General features: G+C 47.5%; 1 pseudogene; it reads right to left on the minus strand.

The window, feature by feature from the left end:
- The window catches only part of LOC138467378 (zinc finger protein 850-like), a 319,559-nt pseudogene that overhangs the window by 282,371 nt on the left and 11,886 nt on the right, over positions 1-25,302 (minus strand).

The following is a 25,302-nucleotide window of genomic DNA, read 5'->3' on the forward strand; positions in this document are numbered from 1 at the left end:
AAAGGTGACTAGGAGTAAGATAGGCACTACAGTGAATAACTTTATTATACTCCTACGTCCCGTCCCCTTTCCTCCACACTTATGGGAGATTGCCAAGCACTCCTCACAGGAATTACGGGTGGATGGAAACCCCTTACTGAAACAGGTTCTTAAGCACAGCTTGACCGAACTGAGCATCAGCCCTGGAGCTCAGGTCCAGACAGTAATGCTTACAAAAAGCCGGTGGGGAGACCCACGTAGCCACTTTTGCAATGCTCTCACAGGGAACGTATTTTTGGAAGGCAACGGCAGCCGCCTTGCCCCGGACAAGATGAGCACGAATTCCCTTTGGGGGCTGAAGACCCTGAATAGTATATGCGTCAGAAATACAGGCAGCAATCCATCGGGAGATGGCTGCTTTCGAGGCCGGCTTTCCTTGCGGATTTCCAAAGGTCACAAAAAGCTGAAAAGAGTTCCTAAACTCAGATGTTCTGTCCAGATAGAACTTAAGAGCTCTTCTAACGTCCAGACAATGCTAAACCCTTTCGGCCTCTGAGGCCAGGTCTGGAAATAAGACAGGCAAGGAAACTGATTCAGATGAAAATCAGTGACCACTTTTGGAAGAAAGGAAGGATTCGTCCGAAAGGACAACCTTATCCTTATGAAAAACCAGGAAAGGATGTTCTACCGACAAGGCTTGGAGCTCACTCACCGCCTTGCCAAAGTCACAGTAATCAAAAAGGACACTTTCCACGAAAAGGTACTTAAAATCAACAGTAGCCATGGGCTCAAAATGATTATGACACAAGGCCGTAAGGACCATTAAAATACAACCTTGGATGCAGGTTGCGAACATGAGGGTAAAGATGCATGAGGCCGGCAAAGAGTCTTTTAATCACTGGATTTGTCAGTGAAAGCGAGCACTGGTCTGTGGACAAATAAGTGGCAACAGCCGATAAATAAGTCCTGCAGGACAAGACATGAATGCCAGACTCTGCCAGATGGGAGACAGACAGAATCATGTCGATAGTAGCCTCCCTGGGTCCAGCTGCCTAGCCAAACACCAGTGGCAGAACCGTAGCCATTTACTTCTATACCGAGATCTTGTCGAGGGTTTCCTGGCCACCTTAATAATGCGCATGTTATCCGAGGACAAATTGAAACGCTCTAAAGATCTGAACTCAGGCACCAGGCCGCCAAGCTGAACGATTGTGGGGAGGGGCGCCATAGCTGCTGACCGCTCTGGTGAAGCAGATCGGGGACCAGCAGAAGCTTGAGTGGCGGGCAGACCGACAGATGCTGAAGCTCCGAAAACCAAAACATGGCCGGCCACCAACAGGCTATGAACAGCAGGGAGAAATTCAGCGTGTTCCTCAGCTTGCAAAGCACCCGATGGATGAGAGGAAAAGCGTAGGCCTTCATGTTGTGAAATGGAACCTCGAGAGCAGCCCCCACTGAAGAGGCTCCGAGCCCGTTCCTGGAGGCATACAGGGGAAGCTTGCTGTTTGTAGAAGTCGCAAAGAGGTCCACTTCTGGGGTGCCCCAACAGCGAAAATATCCAAGAGGATCTCTGTGTTCAGTTCCCACTCGTAGCTGACAATTGGCCGTCGGCTGAGGGCATCTGCAGTGACATTCAGCTGGCTCAGGATGTGTACTGCTACCAGCTAGATACCATGCTGAATGGCCCATTCCCAAATCTGAATGGCAAGATCCACAAGAGGAGGAGACCTGGTACCCCCCCTCCCCCCTGCTTGTTGATATAGAACATGGACACCGCATTGTCCATGCGGACATGGACCACCTTGTTGACATGCCTGATTTGAACGCTTTCAGCACCAGGAATATCGACATAGTTTATATGAAACGGTCTGTCCTGTGGCGACCAAAGATCTGAAACCTTAATATGATCCAATGTTGCACCCCAACCCAGAAGGGAGGAATCCGCCTTGACAGTCAACAGTGGACAGGGGTCCTGAAAAGGAGCACCCAGCGACAGATTTTCTGAGAGACAACCACCACAGGAGGTCCATCCTCATGAAAGGTGGAACCAATATTATTTTGGAATCTGGATCCACTGCTTGAAGCCACAAGCTTCAGCCATCTGCGTTCTCCTCATCTTGAGGCGAAGAAGAGCCAGCAGGCACAAGGCCATGAGGCCCAGAAGCCTCTGGAACCAAAAGGCCGACATGCTCTCCGACTGCATAAACGCCTTACTAGTGTAAATAGTAAAATGCAATATATGATAGCGATCTTATATGCAAAATTGCAACGGTTAAATAATGGCACATTTGTGGTCGAATTAATATCGGCATATGCAAAGATGGAAAAGAAACAGGTTATGACTGTTGTATACCTGGGATAAAATATTCGCCAAATGGGCATTTGACTTTAGTGATAGTTGCTCATTACATTCTATGTATAAGATTAAATCGCTATTGAAAAAAGGTATACATAACCTGGATCGTGATAAAAATATAGTTAATTTATCCATGAAAGTTAACAGTGGAGTATACCTAGAATTTTATTCTAATACATTAGGCAGACCAGCTTATCAGATGGCATACCCTGATAGTCGAAGAATGCAGAGATATCTATTGTTTAAATGTAATCAGTGTAAGAAGTGTTGGAACCCAAAGTTGATATACCTCTAACAGAGAGATATTGTAGACTATGTGGTATGAATATAATAGAGTCAGCCAAACATCTTATCTGTGACTGATTCTTTATTATCTCTTAGACTTAAATATTTACATGCCTATGATAACACAATGAATGTAGAAAGTATAAGTGTTAGCTGGGAAAATATGTTGGTGGGAAGCGATGAGAATTTGATTCATCATATGATGCGATTTTATGAGATGTGTGTTTTAGAAAAGATTGTCATATGGAATTTTGTTTTTTAAAATAGGAAATTTTAGCATTAATAGTGTTTTTAAACAGACCCGCCATTCTGTCCCCAGTCAGGTACAATCTGCAATAGATTGTGTTCCAACGAAAACCCAGGAAAATCAAGTCTGAGAGATCGAGGTGGAACAAGAGCTGGAGGAGAGACTGAAGGTTGCTCGAGGCTTTCAGTGGACAAGGACTGTGCAGCAGCCAATCGTCCAAATACGGATACACATGGATACTCTGTAGCCGAAGATTAGCTACGATGACCGACATCTTTGTAAAGACACCCAGCGCCGAGCTGGGACCAAACGGGAGCACACGAAACTGGAAATACTCCTCTCCCATGGAAAACCGTAGGTATTTCCGATGCAGGCTCCAAATGAGGATATGCATATAAGCATCCTGAAGGTCCTCCACGTTGAGCCAGTCGCCCTTCTGTAGAGAGGACTTTATCTGACAGGGGGTGATCATCTTGAATTTCTCTTGGGGAAGAGAATGGTTGAACTGGGAAAGGTCTAGAATGGTGCGCATGCCAGCCTGGTTGGGCACCGTAAACAGACAGGAGTAGAAGCCCTCCCCTCGCTCCCCTATGGGAACGGGTTCCACCGCCTTGAGATCCAGAAGCTTCTGGACCTCAGCTCTGATGGAGGGCATCCCAGACTGTTGGAAGGGAGGATTGATGGGTGGGGTAGAGGGAAGGGGCAAGCAGAAGCCTGCCCAACCAACGGACAAGACCAACCGGTCCTCGGTGATAGTCTGCAATGCCTCCCAGTGAGACTAAATGTGCCCTCCCACCGGGGTCTCATGTGAGCGGCGAAAACCCTCATTTAACAGGTTTCTCGGTGGCGGGACCACCTGATCCTGAGGAGGCAAAGGATCGAGAGAAAAACCGGCCTCGCTGCTGACGCCGACGGGAGTTTCCAGCTGCAGGATCGACTCTACGTGTCTTTCGATCCAGAAACCCCCGAAAACCAGAGGAGGGTGAGGCTGTGAGGGCATTCTCTGAGCCCTGAAAGGTGGTTTCACCAGAACGGACAGGGACTTGGCTGAGTGCTGTCCTTCGTTTTGGTCAGCTCTACAGCTGTTGACCAATGGAACAGTTCTTTGCCGTCAAAAGGCAGGTCCAGAACTTTATCCTGAACCTCCTTGGAAAACTTTGTGGCATGAAGCCAAGCCTGACGAGAGGTGTCCACGCCAAGCATGAGGACCCGAGCCGTTGACATGATGCGCCATAGCCCGAATCATATCCTGCGCCAGGACTCTGGCATCTGACATGCCAGCCTTAAAATCGTCCAGCTGGTCAGCGGGAAAGAACTCCTCAAATTCGGACAGACCTTTCCACATTTTCATATTTGCCCCCGCTAATATGAGCTCTGCGTTCACCCGACCCAACTGCAGGGCCGAATTAGCAAAGATCTTCCTCCCCAAAGAGTCAATAAGTGTGTCCTCTTTAGCCAGGACCTGAGCTGCTGCTTTAGACGACGTTGAAGCCGGTCTGTAATGTAGCATGGCAGCCGCCACCACTGTGGAGGAAGGGAGCGGGCAAGATGCTAAGGCTACCTCCTCCGAAGTATGAAGCTGATAACGAGTGTCAATCTTTTTGTTGTCCAGTCCAGAGTGTGGTTTATCCCAGACCTTGCGGACCTCGGCCAAAACGTCCTTCTGGAAGAACAAGCCGGAACGCTCCTGAGGAGACAGGTGAACGTCCCAGAGAGCACCCCTTCTTGCAGAGCGGGTGCCTCAGGTACTGGAACATCCAGAAGACACATTTCCAGCACCCGGTCATGGAATGCCCTAACAGAGCAGGGCTGGTCATCGCTATCCTGATCTCCCTGCGTGTCATCCAACGCGTCCGAATCAACCCGCGTCACATCTGGCTCTGCCAAAGACTTGTCTACTGAAGACAAGGGAGGCAGGGGCAGAAGGGCCGGCGGTGGGCTAACCTGTAGAGGTGGAACAGCTGCCGGGACAACCAGTGCCACAGTAGGAACTGCCGGCACGGGAGAGCAGATTTACCTCAAAAGACGGCAGATAATACTTCATGGGGTCAGAATGCATACTCTCAGACACTAGGGCGGGCAGAAGTCTTTCATGAGAGGAGTAGCTCCAGGGTTGTATGGGAGAGGCCTGCCGAGAAGGGCCCTCACCAGCTGGATTAACGTAGATCAAAGGTGCAGATGTGGCAGGAAGCGAGACCGTGTGCGGCAAAGGCAACCAAGCATTCCAGTCATAAACTGGACGAAAGGGATTCGCACAAGGAAATCGATGTTCACCTGAAAAAACAATCCCAGCACCTAAAGCTGATGGCGTAGGTGTAAGGGAGGAATCCAAAATGGCCATTGTGGTCTTGGCAGGAACGGCTGCCATTTTGTCAGTGCCTGAGGAGAACTGCGTCACATGGGAGAGTGAGGCAGGGGTTGCCACAGACGGGTCAGGGGTCTTTTAGCCTTGACACAAGGAACCTCGGCAGAGCCGGTACTATGTATGTGGCCTAGGATGTTTCTGAGACATACTATCAGCCAAATTAGCCTCTAACAGAGGAACCTCGGCAACGCCGGTAGAAGAGGAATTGCCGTCAGCAACCTCACTCTATGTCCCCTCGACAGAACCGGTATCACCGCAAGCGCGGGAATGATGAGGAATCCACCTCACTGACAAGACCTTAAGAGGCCTCTCAGTTCTGTCAGTCACCTGAGCCTCAGACAGAGGAACCTTGGACCAGAGTCCGGTAACAGCTCGCTCACGAGGGGCCTTAAACCTTGGTTCGGTACAGAAAGCCTCTACCGAGGCATTGGGGCACGCCCCGCTGTCTGTATGGGAAGCTCCAGACAAGGAGACCTTTAAGCAAGCTCCGGTACCCACCGCCTCAGTAGAACTGGGCTGTTGAATAGTCCCCACAGGAGGGGCCTCAGTGTAGGCAGGCCCCTTACGGTGCCCCTCGGAGAAAACTCTGGTACCTTTTTTTAGGTCTGAAAGGCACCTCAGGGGAAACCCGGTAACAGAGCTTTTGAGTCGGGGTGCCCTAAAAACTAAAGAACTTACCAGGCGTCTCTTTTCGTTGATGAAACTGAAAATGCGGGGGAGGAACATGCTGAAACACCTCCCACCGCTCCAGACGACGTTGAAGTGACCGGACCGAAAGGGATTCGCACCGGTAATCCAGACCCAAACACTCTAAACAAAGAGGATGGGGATCCGCCCTAGCGAAGCGTCACTCGCAGGATGAACAAGAAGGAAAATCTAACCGAACCGGCATAGACGGACTACTACGCGACCGCTAAACCGGAGCAGGAGAGAAGGACACTAAAAAAATCTTCCGAAGATGCAAGTGTGTCCAGTCCCGATCGTGCAGAGAAAAGGACTGATGGGCGATGCGCTGGGCGGCGCTAAGGAGGGCAGGGTTACGGCCACGTGCAGTACTCCGCGTAAAAAGAGAGGGACATATTTTTTTTTTAAATGTGATGCTTTTTACAAAGTGCTCCGCTCCCGTCCCACAGGACGGAGGAATGTCCCCCAAGTATGGAGGAAAGGGGACGGAACGTAAGAGTATAGCATTCTCCATTTGTATTATAAATGAGTGCTACAGATAATTTAAATGTGAGGTATTTTAATCTCTATGTGTTGATGTTGAAAGTAAAACTACTTTATGGGGGTGTACAAAAAGAATTCCCAGTAGAGGCATTTTTAAAGGATTCCTTCCTTCCACGGATTCCTCATCTAGGATATCCATATCCTAGCACAGCTGTTCTCTAGAAACATTTCTGCAGTCAGGGGGTTTTTCCCGGCTCTGTGTCGGGTCAGTCCAAAGCCTCTATGCGCTTTGCACCAGAAACGACATTGAGGCCAGTATAAGTAGTGGAGCCACGCCCCATGACCTCAGTTCCTTTTTTCCACGCATTCACACTTTAACGACACCGCACCACGGACTCCACGGGAATATGTGACACTTCTCATCGACACTTTTATGTCGAAAAAGTATGACATTTACGAGATCCCCTAGGTTTGGAGCCCATGGATTCTAGAGAGGAGACACTTCCCGAGTAGTTCTATGGGAGTGGCGACATGCTGGACAATTCCCTGTAGTTGGACATTCTACCAGCACCAACCCCACTTAAACCTCAACCTGCTTTTTAGTGCCTGATGGCAAAGGTGGTCGATACCCTGGGTTCCTCTGTGCCGCCCAGGTCCAGAGTGCAATACAAACTCTGCAACATTCTGGACGATGCACCAAAGAGGCACTGCTGCCCTTCAATGTGTAGGTAGAGGCACCAGTGTTAGAAGCGTGGGAAAAACCTGCCTCTGTCACCCCCAATGGACACGGATATAGCATGGAAGCATTGTCCTGCACCTTCCGACCCGCCGACGCATTACCTGAAAGCCTGGTGGTACAGGCCACTACAGTGAGCCTGAAAACCTCTACCTTTTCCCTCCCTTACACCGGACAGGTAAAGCAAAAGGCTGGACACATGAGGCAAGGAAGTGTTCGCATCAGGCAGCCTAGTGGTGAAAGCCATGAATGCATCTTGTGCCATGGTGAACTTCTCCTTGGGCCTCTGGTCAGCTGTAGTCCGTGTGGCAGAGCATGCTCCAGAGGGCAGAGAAGCAATGAGACTGTGGTTCTGGAGAACTAGGTGTCCCCGACGGCGGCTCATCAGGCCACACGGGAGAACATCACAGTAGATGCATTGAGCAGCCAAACCTCGGCCTACCACAAATGGGAGCTCCGTCAAGAAGTTCGGGAGGCAATCTCTCTTCATGGGCGGGGGGAGGTGACTCATCAATTGGACCTCTTCGCTTCCAGCGTCAATCGGAAGTGAGTTCTACTGCAGGGAATTTACTCAGTAGGGAGCTTTGCGGGGCGCATTGACCGTCAAGTGGACTTTTGACCTCCTTTATGAGTGCCCACCGATCCCAGTCATCCCGCTGGCCCTCAACGTGGTATCCAGAGTTGTTGGACAGGCCCATCTGCCCTCCCTTGCGCCAATGAGAAGATTTGCTCTCCCAGTCAGAAGGGTGTGTTCTCCACATGAACCTCAGCAGCCTTAACCTTCATGGTGGACTACGGAGGTGCTATGATACAAGGAGTCCTCCTTTCAACTCTGAGGCCAGCTACAAACTCCATTTATGCCTGCAGGTGGCATACATTTTCACTGGGCACGGAGAGGGTCCTGGATCCTTTATCCTGTCCTCTGCCCCATGCGTTGGATTTTCTGTTTTCCTTGGCCCAAGTAAGCCTGCAGGTTGACACTTGGAAGGGTTACCTTGGCACCATTTCGGTGTTCAAGAGGTCCCTAGAAAAGGGCGTTTTTCACAATCAACACTGTTATGCAGTTCTTGTGGGGTTCGTATAACCAATTACCTCCCTACCAGTTCATAGTTCCAGTGTGGAATTTGAATTTAGTTTGAACTTTTCTTATGGGCGCTCCATTTGGGCCCTTTCATTCCTGTACCATTGCTCACCCTTATGTGATTTTCCTGGTTGCCATCACATCCGCGAGATGGGTGAGTGAGCTCCATACTTAGTTTTACCTCTGCATTGGTCCCTTCCCCCACCCCCAGGAGAATGTGACTGGGAGCAAGACCCTCCTTTCTGCCAAAAAGGGTCTCAGATTTCCATCTCTCAGACCCATCTTCCTGCATTCTTCCCTCCACCTCACCCTTTTAAGGCAGAGGAAAGATTTCATTGATTGGACTCAATACGGTTCCTTCATTTCTATGTCCCTCATACTCGAGAGGCTAGGCAAGATGACCAGATTTTAGTTGGCTGCGCTGGTGCGGGAAGGGCTGTGACCAAACAGACCCTGTCCAGGTGGATCATTCTCTGCATCTCAGAATGCTATGCTCTGGGTGTGAAGGGCGTGGGCGAGGGCATCTGGGCTCATTCTACCAGGAGGGGCTACCACCTTTGCCCTGCAGAGGGGGGTCCCTTGTCCTGGACATTTGCCAGGCAGCAACGTGGGCATCCCTGCACACGCTCGGTAAGAATTACTGCTTGGATTCCCTCGCGGGCCAGGATCCCAGTTTGGATAGGGCAGTCCTTCTGCGTTTTGTGGTTTAGGTGGTGTGCTTGCTTTCCTCCCTCCGACAGATTAAGTACTGCTTTGGGAGTCCTTCATAGATGAGGAATCCATGGCAGGAGGAAATCTATTAGCAGAACAAATTACTTTCCTCTCAGTAATGTTCCTTCTGATGAATGTTCCTGCCACAGATTCCTCATTTCACTCCCTACCTGCCCCTCTTCTGGGAAACTAGTGCACCATCAGATCCACAGTCCCTCAGCATCAAGAGTGGTAGGAAAGGAGGGGGTGGAACTGAGGTCTGGTGCACAGCACCACTACTTATACTGGCCCAGACATCATTTTGGTGCAAGGTGCGAAGAGTTGGACTGATACAGAGCTGTGCAGCACCCCCTATTGGCAGAATGGTTTCTGGATAACAGCTGCACAAGGATATGGAAATCAAAGATGAGGAATCTATGGCAGGTATATCCATTAGAAACAACATTACAGAGAGGCAAGTAATTTGTTCTTTTTACTTCAGTAGAAAGAAATTGCAACTTCCAAGGAGCACAAAAAAATGGCACTGCCATAGTCAAATGTGGAAATAATTAGGGTTATAACAACTGACAGAGTATGAAGGTTGAGAAGCATTTAGACAAGGATTGGCTGACTTGCTGAGGCGATGCTACGCTGGGATCCCGTCAGAAGGAGTCATGATTGGGTCAGTATTACAATGGGGTTTGCTTGACTGAATAATGTACTCATTTTGCTATGCATTGAGCATTAGGATATACAATGAAATGTATTGCTTGATGTATGGTTATTTGCCATTGGATAGGTTTAACGAGCCTATACAAGCTATCACTTTGTGATGTGCCTTTAGAAATGCAATGCCATTTTATACATATTGATTCAGTGATCAAGCAGGTCTATTGGAACTATGATTTTCCTGAAGCAGAAGGTATAAGGATGGACAGGACTTGTGTCTTTGTCAATGGAAAGGGCATTTAAAACCCAGGTGGTGTTGGACAGGGGTTTAGATGCTTGGCATGTATTTGAATGTCCTTGACAAAAGAAGTGATATAAATTAATTTGATTACAGAAGATGAGAATTCTTATCAGACAAACAAATGTGTTTGAATTCTATATGAACGTGGAAAGTTGGAATATTGTGTTATTCTAGAAGGAAAGCATGAGGGGATTTGTATATGTGTAAACAAATACTTCCTTTTTACATTCTTGGCTCTAAGACGTTGGTACAGTGAAATGCAAATTGATAACACTTATGTAATGAACATTATGCTTCACTCCCGGAAGCCTTTCTGTTTTGTGAAAACCTTCTCTAGCCCTATATACATGCATTAGATGCAACAGGAACTGTCGTGGAGGTGTTGCAGAGCAAGTTGTATGGGTTGTACGTTGATAGCGCTGTGCAATGGAGTTGGGAAGGGAAAGACACCCTGCGCCCCTCCAAATCCACTTTTATAATCTATGTAGCAAGAGCATACTATCAGTACTGAAAAAGATAAGATACCCTCTGGGTTCCATTTCAGTAGATGGGAGCTTCCCTGTTGCATGAGGAGGGTGCTAGACCCTAGCTGAGCCGAGAGATGGGGGGGAGACCTGCGCTTAAGGTCAGAGCCCTTATTAGCTGCTGGAGTCCCAAGGGGCACCTCATATATCCTGAGGTTCTATAGTTATTGATTCAACCACTGACTCCAAGCTTTTCCAAAATGTTGTTGTCCATTAATTTGCATGAGGTCCTTAGGCAATGTGTTCCATAGGATGGTTACCTTAATACAGAAGGTACAGTCTCCATTCTGAATATTCCAGAAGGGATGCATTTCAAACAGCAGTGATTCAACAATCATAATCAGCCATCATTTGTGTGCCAAAGGAAACCGGGAACAGCTGTGGAGGCAGGTTCTTCACAGTATTAGTCAGCCATGCCAAACTCCGTAGCATTATAGAAGCGCCTCCTATCAGAAGCACCAATTGTAGAAGAGATTTCACCACCTACACGTCCTCTCTCATTGCAAATAAGGACATCCTGGGTACTGAACTATTCACTAAACTGAAATTGACCCAGGTATGCAGGTTTTGTCTGGTGCATACTAAGTTGACTGTTCGGACTGAAGCATTTTCCACATTCAGTGAACTCATTAGGTTTCGCACCTGTATGTGTTCTCTGGTGGCGTGTAAAATCTCCCTTTGTAGCAAACCCTTTCCCACATTCAGTGCACTCATAAGGTTTCTCACCTGTATGTGTTCTCTGGTGGCGTGTAAAATCTCCCTTTGTAGCAAACCCTTTCCCACATTCAGTGCACTCATAAGGTTTCTCACCTGTATGTTTTAACTGGTGGCGTGTAAGCTGTCCCTTTGTAGCAAACAATTTCCCACATTCAGTGCACTCATAAGGTTTCTCACCTGTATGTGTTCTCTGGTGGTGTGTAAGAAGTTTCTTAAGAACAAACCCTTTCCCACACTCAGTGCACTCGTAAGGTTTCTCCCCTGTATGTTTTCTCTGGTGGCATGTAAGCTCTCCCTTTCTAGCAAACCCTTTCCCACATTCGGTGCACTCATAAGGTTTCTCACCTGTATGTGTGCTCCAGTGGATAGTAAGCTCTCCCTTTCTAGCAAACCCTTTCCCACATTCGGTGCACTCATAAGGTTTCTCACCCATATGTCTGCTCCAGTGGATAGTAAGCTCTGCCTTTGTAGCAAACCCTTTCCCACATTCAGTGCACTCATATGGTTTCTCACCTGTATGTTTTCTCTGGTGGTGGGTAAGCTCTTGCTTTGTAGAAAACCCTTTCCCACAATCAGGGCACTCATATGGTTTCTCACCTGTATGTTTTCTCTGGTGGCGGGTAAGCTCTTGCTTTGTAGAAAACCCTTTCCCACACTCCGTGCACTCATAAGGTTTCTCACCTGTATGTGATCTCTGGTGGCGTGTAAGATGTCCCTTTGTAGCAAACACTTTCCCACATTCAGTGCACTCATAAGGTTTCTCACCTGTATGTGTTCTCTGGTGGCATGTAAGCTGTCCCCTTCTAGCAAACCCTTTCCCACATTCAGTGCACTCATAAGGTTTCTCACCTGTATGTGTTCTCTGGTGGCATGTAAGCTGTCCCTTTGTAGCAAACCCTTTCCCACATTCAGTGCACTCATATGGTTTCTCACCTGTATGTGTTCTCTGGTGGCGGGTAAGCTCTTCCTTTGTAGAAAACCCTTTCCCACACTCCGTGCACTCATAAGGTTTCTCACCTGTATGTGTTCTCTGGTGGCATGTAAGCTGTCCCTTTGTAGCAAACCCTTTCCCACATTCTGTGCACTCATAAGGTTTCTCGCCTTTATTCATTTGCTGGTTGCTGATAATGTCACCCATTTGCATGATACAGTTATCAAATTCAGTGCACTGATATGGGATGTCACCCATGTCCTCATGTGGGCAATAAGTATGTTCTTGAGATGGCAATTGTTCCCACATTTTGTGCACGTTTAAAGTGTCTGGACAGTTTATTTTTTCAAGTGCCTGGTCTCAAGAGAAGCCTTTTCAATTAACCTTTTCCCAAATTCAGAGCACAAACGAGAAATGCTTTTCTTACTGCACATAAAATTCTATCATGGTCGTGCTAGATATCCCTCTCCCCCAGGATTTACAGCATCAACATGCTTGGTTACTGGATGCTACCACAAAGAGGTTGCATGGACGGAAGGCATCATGTATCAACAGGCTTCGCAATCCCAGTTCCTGAATACTCTGAAAAGGCAAATGGACACCAAACTTGCACTCTTCTAAGATGCTTGGAAATTGCACATTCTAACAATGAAGCTTTTCCCTGCGATAGTCCAGGGAATCTAAATCACTGTTGCATTTCTGGGGCATCAGTCACCTATTAAGATAAAATGAGACACACATTATTAGTTTCAACTTGTTCACAATCACAGGCAGCACACGTAATAAGACTACTCAGTAGTAACTCCTCACATAGTAACTTATTTGACTTTGAAGTGCCATCTATTGGGGAAAGGCATCCTAATAGGTGGCAGACAAGTGCTGCTCCAATGGGAACACTTAGTGGAACAGAGGTAACGTGCAGCAGGAATAATGCATTATTTTTATTTAGAAATGTTTTGCATCCAAAACACTAGGAACAAACATTTTAATCATAAGGAACATGTATATGTTCTACCAATATATTTATTCAGACATGACTAAATACCACATGGATGCTCACAATTTCCATACACAAATGAAAGGCACCAATCGGAGGCCTGCTTGACCAGTCCATTGTGTAATAACGGATGACATGTGTATTGGCCAAAACATGAATAATATAATCAACAGCACCATCGAGGAAACAGGGACAGAACTGTGAGGTAAAGCGCCAATCTCTTCCCATGGTGAGAATGGCACAGGCCATGCTGCCACTACATTCAAACATCGACTTTAAACTTAGATAAGCTTGTTTTTCTGTCAATCCTGGAGATGAGGGATGAGTTTGCGTCAGAGACCAAAAGAATAAAGTGTAGGAGAGACTCCACAAACTCCACATCACTCCATTTGCCTTCCTAATTTTTTATATAGTGCCCCATCTCCAGGTACAAAAATATATGGGCAAAGAAACCCTCTTTTTTAGGGGGGCCTGACTCTTGAGGGTAGAAAAGATACACAATTATAAGGGGGTAGAGTCAACAGGCTTCCCTAGCCAGTAGCGTGATGGGTGGTCGGTAGGACCTTGCAAGAGAACTACTGTATTGACAGTTAGCCACAGACAAAAATCACCATAGTGTGCATGAAACAATGATCAGCATTTATTTCCAAAGAGAGAGAAGAAGTTTTGTCTGAAGGAATTCTTATGTGCCGTGGCACAACACAAGTACATTTAAAAGTGCATGTATACTCTGCACGGTGGTGGATTAGTAAAAAGTGGTTACAGAACATTCAGTGTATCGCCATTGTACAGTGAACATTGTTAAATTGATAACGATCTCTTGTACATATTGTTCAAGGTCACAATATATCAAACAGTGTCGACACTTAGATGTGTGTTTCTGGTTCAGTAGTTGGTTGGCGGGGCGCAGGGCTGGTGAACATAAGACAGCGCTGCAAGATGGATACCGAACTGTCTTCAGGACGTGTGCATCAGTGTTCAAAATATGGCGTCATCCAGGCAGTGAATTAGTTAACGATCTGGCTGTAGTCCATAGGTGGGGGCAGCTGCTTAAGGTGCGGATCTGCATATGTCAGGCGCTCGAGTCTTTGGTTGACCCAAGTGAGCTGTGTCAGATTTCGATTGCAGCGCTGTCTCATGTTTACCAGCCCTGCGCCCCGCCAACCAACTACCGAACCAGAAACACACATCTAAGTGTCGACACTGTTTGATATATTGTGACCTTGAACAATATGTATAAGAGATCGTTATCAATTTAACAATGTTCACTGTACAATGGCGATACACTGAATGTTCTGTAACCACTTTTTACTAACCCACCACTGTGCAGAGTATACATGCACTTTTATATGTACTTGTGTTGTGCCACGGCACATAAGAATTCCTTCAGACAAAACTTCTTCTCTCTCTTTGGAAATAAATGCTGATCATTGTTTCATGCACACTATGGTGATTTTTGTCTGTGGCTAACTGTCAATACAGTAGTTCTCTTGCAAGGTCCTACCGACCACCCATCACGCTACTGGCTAGGGAAGCCTGTTGACTCTACCCCCTTATAATTGTCCATCTCCAGGTAGGTACTAAATTTAATTGGCCAGAGGGATCCCACTTCACTTCTGTTTCCCTGTTCAGAAAATACCCCAGTGCAGTTTTCAGGAGGTGGCACACCCTATGTTTTACTGTTAAGGAGTGGGTGTAAATGGGTCTGTTACTTACCAAACTCCCATAACATGACACCTTTTTGAGGATTCTGATCCTTGCACCTTAGGTTGAATCTCAGCATGCCCCTGTACCCAAGAACTACTCTCATCACATCCCGAGTAACCAATGGGGATGTTTCCCCATCTCTACAAATATCCACAAATTGATGCTGCCATTTAGTGATAACACATGATTCCCAATGATCTACTGTGGAGATTCTACTCACCCTACTCCAGGGGAACCCGCTCAACATAATCCTGCATATCCGAAGGGTGAGAATTTCATTGCCAGCATCTCTTGCAACCCATATGGCAGCGACCCTGGAATAAGATGCATTTGCGTGTGAATAGTATGCATAGACCAACCACAATGTGCAACTGTCCATCTGTCAGGCCTACATTTATTGTGTGTCTAGTGCAGGTCGCTATCACAACAGTATATGCAAGTACCATTGATCGGTCCAGTATGGGGGGACAAACACCAGTTTGAGGTGACACAATTAACATTTTTTTGGGAGTGCTACATGTTCTGAGGGGATAATCCTTAGAAGACGAGCTCAGGTGCATTGTCTTCTGAGGGGATAATCCTTAGAAGACGAGCTCAGGTGCATTGTCTGTGCAGCCACCACCTTAGGCGGTGTGAGCTTGACCACCCTCCAGAAGCAACAACTCTAGGATTTCAAGGCCCACAATATTTAACAATCTTGGTCTAACCATATCCTTGTGTGGCGCATATCGATTTCGAGTACCCTTTGAATCCAGTGTCCGTGCTCCCCAAAAGTTGATCAATTTATTTTGCCACAATGTACTATAATAAGCGATTGCAATAAAAAGTAGAATGTGCCGCTGTACCTCAACACCCGCCATCCTAATCTCTACATCCGTGCTTCTGAACTCGCCGAGTGGAAACCAATTAAAATCTCCATCATTGAGGTTCTTTACTAAGATGCAGAATGAGCCAGAGTCCTGCCCTTGGCCAGTACCCCTCCCGACATAGCACCCCTCCCGACATAGCAAAGTCCATTGATCCATTCACAAGACATATCTTTATCATCTTCCTCTACCAAAAATGTAATGCACATGTTTTCCCAGATGTTTGCATTGTTTCACAAGTTGGTGAACTGTTTCAGCTGGGCTGTAAGGAACCTACAGCTGAACACTACCACACGCTGGCAATGTAATTCTAGCAGGAGTAAAGGCTGTGGATGGCCCAGGCGCTCACTTCCCTGCTTCATTAATTTTGCCATCCGCTTGCCGTGATACTGTGAATGACTTTGCCTGCCAGTGCTTGGTCTATTAAACCAAACCTTGCTGCTGCCTTCAGCCATGCCCATCTCTCTGTACTCTAGTACCTGGCTATCATCCTCAATGCTTCCCTTTCCCTGGTGGTCTGCCCAATGGACCATCCCACCATGGTAGGGCTGAACCTGCAGGAAGCCTGGACAACTGGTCGGTGGGAGGACTCGAGAAGGCCAGACATGGATTGCTTCTTGGTTCTCTCCTCTGCCTCAAAGGTGTTGTATTGTGCTGTTGCCTTCCACACGCCCTCCTCCTCTGCATGGGGTATGCGTGAGGCAAGAGGCATACTCCTATCCAGTCCAGATGACCCATGTTCACTTGCCTTTCCGACATGCATCTGCTGGGTAGTGTTGGAAAGTGTGGGAGTATGTGCAGACTCACACGAGATGCCATTTTGGCAAGCATATGGTCTAAGAGACGGTGTATATGCAGAACCTATCATAGTATACAATAAGTGGCAAGCACTAACGTCACTTGAGAAACTAAAAACCAAACTGGGGTGACATTAATGAGCAAATCTTATTAATGTTGGTCTCAAATTAATGTATATGCCCCCGTCACCACTGCTGTTCGCATTGGCGATAGAACCGTTGGCAGAGGCGATCAGGGAAAGTCACCTACACAGGGGATCCAAATATGCAAACACAGGGTGGTGATATCCTTGAATGCCGACATGGGGATATTTGTATCTAACCCTGAGCACAACCTTAATCCAATAAAGTGGGATTTACTTAAATTCGGGGAGGTGTCAGGGCTTAAAATAAATCTGACAATCCGTCCTTCCCAATGACGGAAGGTGTAGTTCAATTTGCAGACGAGTGGGGGGTTGCAATGGCACATGGAGCATACTAGATACCTAGGGGTCAACATGTCCCGTAATCCAGCAACCATGTACACCTGAATTTCTACACCCTCTAACACTGAGTGCTGATATTTCAACCGAACGACCCAGACCCAACATTAACTCATTGGTGCTTATGGCAATATCGCCCACTTCGGGCGATCTCTAGGCATCCACACATAGAAGAAACATCATTTAATTGTTTAAAGTCCACCTGTGAATAGTGAATCTATCGAATGATGCAACGTCTGCGGCAAATTGTATTTGTGTTTATTGGTAAGAGCGGTACCTGCAATAGTACCATGTAGCGTATATTCCCTCTTGATAATCAGGCATTCTATTGTGCAAGCTACGAGTGGTCATCCACCTTTAAATAGTTTGAATGAATGAATAGGCTGTTGAGATTCAGATGAACAAATAAAAATCATTAGGTTTTCATGTCAAACTTTGAATTTTTATTAAACTGAGCGCACTAACATCTTGGGGTGTTTTATTATTGAAAATACCAAAGTCCTGGATCTTTGGCAGATATAGAGGGAGAGTGTTTGGTCCAGCTACAGGAAAAAAAAAAAAAAAAAAAAAAAAAAAAACAAAAAAAACTCTACCGCCACCTCTCTCCAGCCCGTAGGATGGAATTTTCAAAAGGCATTGGGAGGCTGAAAAGAACGGGCAATTCGTCCAATACGTAGTGATTTTCACCTGGAAAGCCAGGCACCCTCTGCCCTGAAGTGCTTAATGAATAATACACAGCGATTTAAATTTAATCCAGGCCAGACCAGAAGCAAAAAGATGCTTCGTCAAGCTGATGAAATAGAGGTTCAACATAAATATTAAAAAGAGGGGGGGGGGGGGTAAGAGAGCAGACCGCTGATGGACCCCAACAAGAACTCTATAGTGGGATTGCACTCCACTAACCAGGACATTCCTAGTATGATCATAAACTGGAGTGCTGCAATTAATCCAAGCAATATGCTTTCTTCACGATTAGGTAATCATGCTCACTTATTAGTCCGTGGATTGCACAGGTTCAATGAGCTTCTTGGGTTGTAATGGCATCAAAGCTTGCACATATTCTACAGCAGTAAAATTACCTGTAACCCCAGAATCAATCATTGCTGAAGCAGTGACAATGATGTCCTCAAAGACTAAAGTGACTGATACAGAGATATGTACTCTACTCAAAGAGGCACTTTAGGGATATACGTAGGGGGTGAGTACCCTTACTCCTGACACTCCCCACCCCTACACTACACTACACTACTTTTACTGACTCCAAACTTTTCCTGAAGGACATGGCATTGTCCCCCCCCCCCCCCCCCCCAGGACAGTCAGGTATTGCCCATTACTTCTCCTTTAATCCTTTTCCTCTGGACTAGGAGGTCCAGGAATAGGTTCTCCCTCACTCGTTCGTTTTTTACATACCTTATCTAACCTTATGCAAGCAGTCACCTCCTTCCTCTGTTCCCCTTTTCTTTCTATAAACCTTAAAGTCAGGTCAACCAAATCAGCACAAGACAGCATCCTTCAGATCATCCTCAGTCCTTTCTTCACAATCTACTGTCTGCCCATCTGAAGAGCTATATGGCGGATCAACGCGGCAGGGAATCCACCCAACTTTGGATGCACAAGGAGCCCTGTTGATAGAGATGGGGGCCTTTGCTCAGTACAGGCCTGCGACCACACAGAGGCCACTGGTACGCTGTGAGATCTGAGGCGAGGCGCTGCAGTACAACAAAGGGACGATTTACAGCAGCACAATAACCATACCAGTCTGCAAGGCACTGAGAGAAGTGTCTAAGAGCAGACGGACGTCCCCTGCAGCGTTGTTACAGCAACACACTGTGGGAGGCACCTCTCGTCTGCCACGGAAGTAGATGCAGATGAACCGCCTTCCCCTTTATTCCGTTAAAATGCCCTAGGTCGTCTGAAACATCGTCCCGGTGATTTCAAACAGATTAAAAATGAAAAAGCCTAAAAATCATGGAAATCGGGAGACCTGGCCGGCTCAAAAGGGGCCCAGGACAGGTGATAGAAGGGAAAGACTTAAGGTGGGGGGTGAGTGGGGCCAGAAACTGTTTTTTTCTTCAAAAAGGGGGTGGGGAGGGCTCAGTATGCAAAAGTTTGAAGACCACTGTACTAGAGTGATCGGATTGGGAAAAGGACGCCTAACCGTACACACTTTTCTTTCATCACTGGATATTCTTGGAACTTAAGGGCAATGGGTCTACGCACCTTAACACGGAAAGACTAAGAGGGTTTATTTGTATGATTGGCAGTACGATTAAACGGCTGAGCTACATAAAACATCCCATAGCCATACGAAGGACTACAAAGATGGCATACACATTCATGATCCTTAGACTGCGTACTGGTCACATATTAAGCACATCCTAAAGCTGTGATCCACAGTGCTTAGGGCACTGCAGGAACCTGCCCGACTGACCATAAGATTAGTGTCAATAAGCCAGGTTTGTCAATACATCATTATCATATTTTAGTCGAACAGATATATCGGACAGTAGTTCCCTGGTAGATCCTTTTTTTAAAAATCAGCACGATCTCTGCCTGCGCTCAAGAGACGGGAACAACATTCATTTGTACAACAGAGATAAACAGCCTAGTCAAATATGGAACACATGCCAGGTAAAAATGAATAGGGACCCTAAACAGCCCGCTGCCTTGCCCAATTTCTGCTTCTTTATTTATTTATTTGCATTTGTTGAGCGCACAGCAGACCGAAGACATTGTGGCGCTAGTTACAGTGTTGCTTATACTTAGTTACATATAGTTCTTGTCCATACAGTTACATTGGACGAAATATACTTTTATTTTTTTTATTTTATTTTTACAGATATGCAAGAGCAGCAGGAGCACATGAGAACAGGGTTAGTTGAATAGGGCAGTTTTGAGTTTTTTTTTTCTTCGGAAGGAGAAGAGAGGTGCCTCAGCTCGGAGGTCAGTAGGTAGGGAATTCCAGAGTTTAGGTGCGAGGAAGGGGAAGCCTATGCCTCCTGCTTTGGTTCTGTTGATGCGAGGTATTGCTAGTTGATTTGTGTATTGTGCTGTTCTCGGTCTCGTGGATTGATATCTTCCTATCGTGTCAGATAGGAAAGAGGGAGCTGTTAGGTTGATGCATTTATGGGTGGTTGTGAGAATTTTGAAGGCGATACAGTCTGACTGGGAGCCAGTGAGCTGCCTTTCTGGCTTGTGTGATGTGTTCTCTTTTTGGTATGCTGAGGGCTGCCCTGAGAGCCTTGTTTTGGGTTGTTTGGAGCCTAGATAAGTTTTTTTTTCTTTGGAGGTGCCAGCTAGGAGCGCATTACAATAGTCTAGTTTGGCTCCTATAGTTGCTCGGGCAATGGAGAGGCAGCTATCCTTGGTTAGGAATGGTTTTAATGAGTAAATGAGTTTAGTACTCAGTGCTGAGGCCGGGACTATGGCGCTGACTTGTTTGTCCATGGATAGCATGGCTATGTGAACCCCCAGTGTTTTGACTGAGGATAGGACTGTACATGTAAATCTATTGTATTATCAGCGCGTATATTATTTGTTAACATGATATGACAGGCGTTATAATTCGAGCGCGCGCTCGGTAGTAAGGAATGAAAACGAACGCGAGATTTCTTTGAGTTAATAGTACAGGTAGGAGGGAAGCAGTGCCCCGCGAGCGTCATCGCGCGCACTAGGGGCCCGCCCACCTCCTCAGCGCATTATCAGCAATCTCCTCAGGCCGACGCGGCTGTGACGCCGTGGGATTCAGGCGCGCATTTTTCGCCGCATGCGCACAAAAGAGTTCGATTCAGTTAACGGTCGAATTTCTACGCGAGTGTCGGAGGCATTTCCCCAGTGCAGGAGGCTCGTTTTTTTCGTCGGAACTAGCTCCGCTACGTTCCTCAGCCGCTTCCCAGAGGCAGTATAAAAAAAAAATTTTAAAAAAAAGAAAGAAAAGTTGATATACTTTTCGAAACTTGCGGCTCCATTTACCCGGAGATAGCTCCTGCGGAGTGGCTTCCTGGAAGGAGACTCCCATAACCCAGTGCGGCCGTTCAAGCAAGTACTATGGCATGCGACAGAGAAGAATACTTGGAAGAAGAATGAGCATGAAGGGGAAATGCATGAGGAAGAGAGAGACCTCTCTCAGTTTCAAGAGAGTTCTAGGAGACTCTCTGACTAGAGCTGTAGCTCAAGGTGTTCAACCACTACAAGATAGACTCCAGATATTGGAGGGTTTACTGGGCACTAAAGCTGGCATTGAGGAAGACCCAGGGGAAGGGACCTCCACAAGACCTCTGGTGAAAGACGATAGGGGGTGTAAAGCGGCCCGGAAGAGAAAGCACTCTTCTACCCCCCCCCCGGGCTCCATCAGGGGACTAGATGAACAGCCCCAGGAGGCAGCTGACGCTTTCTTTAGGCTTAAAAAAGCTTTTTCGGCGAGATCAGCAGTGCCAAGCCTCGTACCCCATTCCCCAGGGGCAGATAATGTGGGGAAAGAGGGTTACTCGTCGGTTAGTGAAGAGGAAGTGGAGGGCGACGAGAGCAACCCAGGCACAGAGAAAACTCTGACCCAACCCAGTTCAAGAAAGAGTACAGCCAGCTAAGTGGAGGTCACCCCTGAGGAGGACATATCAGATATGTTCGAGCCGGAGACGATTAGGCACCCGCGCTCTACGGAATGGACCCCTTCTCCAAGAGTAGCCATTTATATGGCTCAGAAGATACGCAAACCGCTTGAAAAAGAAACGAGATTTCGCCTCAGGTCGGAATGCCCCAGGCCAGATTTGAGCAGGAAGGTGGCCGAGACACCCGAGCTAGACCCGAAAATGCTCACATTCGTGACCAAAGCGAATAAGGATGTTAGGAAGGGCATGGACCGGGCCTGGCGCTCCTGCCAAGATAAGGTTCTGGACCTTACAGTGCCCATTGCGAAGATTGTGGATCTCGCGAAGAGGGCTAAGGACACTGGAGAGCCCGTAGATCCGTACGTTCTAGCTAATTGGGCTCAGCGAGCCGTGTGCCTTTTGGGCAACGCTAATGCAGCACTTTCAGCAGAAAGGAGACGATCGACGCTGCTCAAGATAGATAGCAAACTAAGTGACTTAGCTTCATACGAAGCAGGAGAGAGCGCTCAGGGCCTCCTCTTTGGCAATTCATGAAGGAAATGAGCAGGTTCGTGGGCACATACACGGCCCTCGAGAAAGCCCAGACGGCTATTAAAGTTTTTCCCGGGCGTGTTTTTGCCGGGGCCGGTCGATACAGAGGCCGCTCGACCGGCCGGTTTAGTTACAACAGAAGGCCGCAGGGACCGAGAGCGCAGTATTGGGAATCGCAACAGCAGGACGCCTTTTTCCCCAAACAGAGGCAGTAGAGGAAGACGCGGAAGAGGCTACTCCAGACATCAGTCTAATAACTCAGGTGAGAGTTCCCAAAGCAGTATACCCACCGGTAGGGGGCAGGACAGCGCTTTTTATGCACAGCTGGCGAGAGCTTTCAGCAGACGCTTGGGTTCTCCAGAACGCGCAAGGCTACAGGCTAGACTTTATAAAAGTCACCCCTGTCAGAAGGGATTCCCACCGCGCTTGCTTTGTTCAGCGGCCGAGGCGACATTGCTAGACAAGGAATTGCGAGAGCTAGCCCAGAAACAAGCCATAGAGAAAGCACCGCCTCATTCGTCAGGTTTCTTGAGCAACATGTTTTTGGTCCACAGGAAGGGCAAGGTCCGACCCGTGATAAATTTGAAGGAGCTGAACAGCTGGCTAGTATACAAACATTTCAAGATGGAGGGAGTCCATCTGCTCGCAGATATGCTCAGAACGGGGGACTGGTTAGCGCTATTAGACCTGAAGGACGCATATCTAACAGCTCCCGTGGCCCCTCAGGACCGCACGTTTCTTCAGTTTACTTGGAGGAAGCAGTTCAAGACATTGCCGTTCGGCCTAGCATCAGCCCTGCGGGCTTTTACGAAGCTAATGAGACCTCTAGCGGCAGCCCTCAGAGACAGAGGTATTGGGATGATCATCTATCTAGACGACATCCTTTTCATGTCCGAAAAAGGCGAGAGAGGCTAGTCAGCCAGGTTCAATGGGCAAGCTAACGCATCGCAGAATTAGGTTTCCTCATCAATGTAGAAAAGTCGGAGCTAGTACCAAGCAGAAGGATAGAGTTCCTAGGTTTCGTGATAGACGCGAGGAAAGCTTCCCTGGAACTTCCCGTAGCCAAGATCAGAGCGATAAAGAGAGACCTGAGGGCAGCTCTGAAGAAGCCGGTTATATCGCTTCGCAATCTAGCCAGGATAGTGGGCCTCCTAGCAGCATCTATACAAGCGATATTTCCGGGCCCCTTACATTATCGAGCCCTTCAGAGGCTCAAGATTCAATTCCTTCAGAAAGGTTGGAGGTATCACCGCCTAGTCCCGCTGGACGCAGACAGCAAAGCGGAGATTCAATGGTGGCTCTGCAATATGGAAGCCTGGAACGGCAGAGCGATTTTCGGAGACACCCCAGAGATGGTCATAGAGTCGGACGCCAGCAGATCCGGCTGGGGAGCGAGATGCGGTCTCATCGAGACCGGAGGAAAATGGTCAAAGGGAGAGTTGGACATGCACATAAACTGCCTAGAGCTGTTAGCGGGCTCTTTCGCAGTAAAAGCATTTACCAAGGATCGAGCGAGAAGCTGCATCCTGCTGCGCATGGACAATATATCAGCTGTGAGGTACATCAACAAACTAGGGGGCACGAGATCCAGGATGCTAGCCGAATTAGCAAAGGATTTCTGGCATGCTTGCCTGGAGAAGGAGATAGCAGTAAAGGCGGAATATCTTCCGGGAGCAAAGAATACAGTCGCAGACTGGAACTCCCGATACCTAACAGATTCCAGCAACTGGAAACTGCACGAATCAGTCTTCAAGAAATTGCAACAGAAGTGGGGTCCCTTAGGTATAGATCTGTTTGCTTCGAGACTGAATGCCCAACTGCCGAAGTTTTTCAGCTGGAGACTGGACCCGGAGGCATCCGGGACGGATGCGTTCATGCAGGACTGGAAGGGACAAGTTCTTTATGCCTTTCCCCCCTTTGTGATGCTGGCGAGGGTCATAGCGAAGACGCGCAGAGAGAGAGCGGAGCTAGTGATAGTGACACCAGAATGGAAATCGCAAGCTTGGTTTCCAGTTCTGATGGAACTTTCTATGGATTTCCCGCTGAGGATTTCCCACAGGACAGCTCTCCTAGTCAATCCGAGGGGCGAATATCATCCGCTGATCCAGAACAAGACGCTGCATCTCCTAGCGTGCAGAATTTCAGGCGCAGGTGGTGCTTGCCAGGCCTTTCAGAACAAGCTACAGAGCTTATCAAGATTTCATGGGCCGCTTCCACAATCAGGAGCTATGATTCCGCTTGGAGAGCCTGGGCCAGATGGTGCAGGGGGAGGAGTATTTCTCCCATTTCAGCTCCTATAGAACATGTATTGAACTTTCTAGCAGCTTTGACAACCAGCGGTAGAGCTTTCAGGACAGTGGGAGTGTACAGGTCAGCCATTTCGGCGGGGCACGAGCACATAGACAGGAAATCCAGTAGGGGAACATCCAGCGATAACTAGGCTCCTTAAAAAGGAGTGAAACTTACGAAACCTCCTTTACCTAAATATGCAGCTCTTTGGGACGTTAACAAGGTCCTACAATTATTCGAGCTGTGGCCCCAGAACGACCTTTTGTCGAGCAAACAGCTATCAGGCAAGTTAGCTACTCTGCTTAGTATCCTGCAGGAGAGTATCAGACGTGAAGGTCCTAGAGGTAGATAGAAAGATCTTCTATCAAGAGGGCATAGCATTTAACCTGGCGCAGCGTACCAAGACGAATTCTAAAGTAATTAATTACCCATATTTTCCAGATAATAGCAAGCTTTGCGTAGCGCGATGCATTAAGTGCTACGAGGCGGCGACAGCAGCGCTTAGGCCGCATGGCGTCACCCAGCTGCTTATTGCGCGAAAAAAGCCCTTTAAAGCAGTAGCAGCGTCGACTATCGCCAGATGGGTGAGAGAGATTATGGATCTAGCTGGCATAGACATTTCTGTCTTCGGGGCTCATTCGACCAGGGGGTCAATGGCTTCGAGAGCTTTTGCAGCCGGAGTTCCACTGCAGGAGATCCTCAAAGCGGCGGACTGGTCGAGTGATTCAGTTTTCAGAACTTTCTATTTCAAGCCTCTAGAGAACATGACATCAGTGGTGATTGAAAGCTTTGAACAAGCATAATGATCGCATCCGGTCTTGTCATAGAATAAAGATTGCCAAAGCGCATAGCGCAGGAAGTCTTGATTCTATTAAAGACACGGAGGCGATCATTATCCCTCCCTAAATGAATGTCGCACTGTATAATTTGACAGTTGTTTCATTAACCTGATGTTTCTCCGTAAGAATAGGAAGCGAA

The sequence above is a fragment of the Ambystoma mexicanum genome, chromosome 4q (assembly GCF_040938575.1).
Source record: "Ambystoma mexicanum isolate Mex_15411 chromosome 4q, UKY_AmexF1_1, whole genome shotgun sequence".
In the NCBI taxonomy this organism is placed as follows: domain Eukaryota; kingdom Metazoa; phylum Chordata; class Amphibia; order Caudata; family Ambystomatidae; genus Ambystoma; species Ambystoma mexicanum.